The sequence below is a fragment of the Amblyomma mixtum genome, chromosome 5 (assembly GCF_055824585.1).
Source record: "Amblyomma mixtum isolate Tamu chromosome 5, ASM5582458v1, whole genome shotgun sequence".
NCBI lineage: Eukaryota > Metazoa > Arthropoda > Arachnida > Ixodida > Ixodidae > Amblyomma > Amblyomma mixtum.
This window is the reverse complement of record NC_143016.1, coordinates 155,879,919-155,883,596: the sequence shown is the minus strand read 5'-3', so window position 1 is coordinate 155,883,596 and position 3,678 is coordinate 155,879,919.

The window sequence follows — 3,678 nt, the reverse complement described above, 5'->3', positions numbered from 1 at the left end:
GAGAGCTGCGTAATTTTCTTGGACTGACATCCTAATTTAGTCGGTCATCCGCAACTTGGCATGGATCGCGCCGCCTCTTAACAAGGTTCTCACTGTCGGAACAAACTTTTCAGATCTCCCGACTGCGAGGCAGCGTTTACAGAACTTAAGCAAGCCCTGCAGTCTGATGCTGTCTTCTGCCACGTTGATGAAACTGCTTAAACAATTCTGCACACCGACACCAGCGGGCCCAGCTCTTGGTGCTGTGCTTTCGCAGCGACAAGTTTCATCTGCCCAAAAGGTCGTTGCCTACTCGAGTCGTACCGTGACTCCAGCCGAGCGGAACTATACAATCTCTGAACAGGAGTGCCTCTCCGTGGTATGGACCATTCAAAAGTATTGCCCGTATCTATACGGTCGCCCCTTCAAGATCCTATCAGACCACCATGCTATGTGCAGGTTGTCCTCGTTGAAGAACCTGTCTAGATGGCTCGGGCGCTGGATTCTCCGCCTCCAGGAATTCGATTTTACAGTAACGTACAAATCTGGAAGACAGCATAAGGGCGCCGACGCTCTCCTTGTTGTCAGCTGACTTCGCCTCCTTTGTCACCAGGCAGTCCTAAGCATACACAGCCTCATGCAGTGTCAACTGCCTCCATTGATTTTGTCTCTCGAACCTTGCCCAGAGATCTAGGTTCCACTCAGAAGTTAGATACTTACTGCCGTACGCTCATCGACCGCCTCACCGGTGCTACGCAGCCTCCGAATGCTCGCCTGCGTCGCCAGGTCACCAATTTCACCATACCAAATGGCATGCAGCTCCGATAGACCTACGACCTTCTTGGCCCCTGCTGGGTTCCTGTCGTTCCCTGCTCCCTACGCTGTCACCTGTTACAAGCATTCCACGATGGTCCGAACGCTGGTCACTTGGGCTTCTAGAAGAATTACGATCGCCTTCTAAGCCCGGACTTCAGGCCGGGCCTTTCGACCAGCGTTGCAAAATATGTCGCCTCCTGTGTTCCCTGCTAACACCGTAAACGGTCAATGTCTCCTCCTGCGGGCCTCCTCCAATCCTTTCCCTGCCCATTCCCCCCGTTTTAAGAAGTCCGCATCGACCTTCATGCATCTCCGCCGTTAGCACCGGCAGGCAATCGCTGGATCATCACCGACGTGAACCACCTCACCATCTATCACTGGAATAAACTACCTGCAGAAATTGTTCTCGAAAACAATTACGACGCCTTTCTTAACAAACTGAAGAGCTTACTCTTTGCTGGCCCTAAATGGAATATCATCACAAGTGTATTCTTTTTTCGATTGCCTTGAACAATGTGGTCCACGTGTGTGCGTGTTTTAAAATACTTTATTTATCCTGTTGTCTTCCCTATTTATCAAAGCACATGTTTGTTTATGCTTTGTGACATTTTTCACTGTGTTATGTAATCCGATTGCTTTATTGTTTTTCTTTAACCCCCTATGTAATGCCTTAAAGGGCCTTTAGGGTATGTGAATAAAAAAAAAGATATGCAGCAACGGCTGCTCTTCCTTCCTCGCGTCCTCCTTTGCGACCGTGGCAAGGTTTTTCTTTCCGCCATCTTAGAGCAAGTTTTTCATGCCTAAAATACCACCCTGAAAACAACATACCCTTTACAACCCCAAACAAATGGCCTTACAGAATGCTTCCATTGGACCTTATTGGACATGCCTTCCACTTATATTCAACCTGACCATTCAACCATACCAGAGCCCTTTGGGACTGCAGCGAGGAGCATTTGGGGAGGGCAGTCTCCCATGCCTCTCGGGAAGGAGTAGGAGAAGGGGGAGGTGGGGATTTTGAGTACACGCCCACACCATGAGGAAGACATGACAGGTCTCCCCACAGTGCGGGTATCGCCAACCCGTGTTAGGATGGTAATGTTTGATGATTGCAGGACAGAGTAGAGTACCTGTCTGCAGGCGCCATAAAGTTCGCTCCTCTGTCTTACTTAGCCCCTTTGCAGGGGCTGGGAAAAGGCTGTGTTTGTCGTTGTACTGTGTTATGATTTCCCTGAACCGCAGCAGCGGCTGGTTTGTCTCCGAGCCAGCTTAGCTGGGATGATGAGCCCGGTGAGTAATCGATCGGGTAGCCGCGTCAGCGGCCTCATTACCTCGTAAGCCCTGGTGGCCAGGAGCTCCAATGATTCTTTTCGGTGTTGGATCAGTGGCCGTCTGTCTTAGAATAAAAGCGGCTCCCCTGGCAAGTAATGATCACATGCTTTTCGGGAGTCCGTGCGCTATCGCTGCTTCCTCGGCTCGCATTGAATTATGGGCTCGGAAGAAGAGTCCATCAACGTGCATTTCCTGGGGAACTACAGCGGCCGTGTAAAATCCCGTGGGCGATGGCCCTGCTACGTCTACATAGTATACACCGGGTCGGGAGCCGTGTTGTCTCTCAAGAGCCCGAGCCCGCTCTTGTCGTCTATTTTTGTGCATGTCGGTGTAAATGGGGGGGGGGGGGGAGCGGGAAGTCCCAGAGCATATGGCGCCAAAGTTCTGGGATACGAGGTGGGCCTCGCGCAGCTCCTGGTAGGAGTTTAGCACCCCCAATGCCTTGAGTTTGGCATTAGAGGTAGCTACTGGGAGATTCAGGGCTCGCTTATTTGCCTTGCCAATGATGGCGTCTATTCGCGCCTCGTCTTGCTTAGTAGTGCGGAGATATGGCACGGCGTAGAGGATCCGGCTGGTCACGAAGGCATACATAAGTGGAAGCACGTCCCTGCCCCGCAGACCACCCCGCTTGTCGGAAACGCTGTAGATCATGCGACCTACCTGTTCGCCTACTCACTTAAGTTTCGCAATAGTGGAGTCTGGTCTGAGTCTGTGGTGAATGAACAGCCCCAGAATCCGGAGCTCCTCCACCTCTGTAATAGGACCTCCTGACAGAGAGACGTGTATAGCTGTCGTATCCTTTGTATTTGCTCTGGCATGCACAAGCTCTGATTTTGCTAGAGCACATCCCGCAGACAATAGCATACGCATCGACTATGGAAGTGGCCTGCTGAAGGTGATCCTCCATGTCCCCAGGGCTCCCATCTGTGGTCCAGGTTGTAATGTCATCTGCATATAACGCGTGTTGAATGCCTTCCACCCGGGACAGCTGGATTTGCAGGCGCATCACAGCTATGTTGAACAGGAGCGACGATAACGCCGCTCCTTGAGGGGTACTCTATGTTCCCACATATAAGGGTCATATTTCTCGTCCTAAATCCGAAGAAAGGCCTGGCGATTAGTCAAGAAATCTCTTACATACGAGTAGGCCCTAGCCCCACAATCGGTAGAACTCAAGTTCACCAGGATGCTACCGTGTTTAATATTGTCCAAAGCCCCTTTCAGATCAAGTGCGAAGATGGCTTTGTCATTCTGTTGTATAGTTGTAGGTCGTACTACATCCGTGTGCAACTGGGCGAGGACGTCCTGTGCATATGGTATGGCACGTTAGGCATACCAGGCATGTCCAGTCAGCTCCCGATAGAGTCCAGCCGGCCCAATCTTCACCCCTTCTTCCCAATGTGCCCATATGTGTCCAGTCTGTGCAGACTGGGCTCGAGTGCATGTACTCTGGCAGGCCTAAACAAACACTCGTTGCCCTTTTCGGGTTGCTCAACCTTCAGGTGGCCTTATACGGCTCCGGGAAGGGACCGCATACCAGTTAAGCTGTTG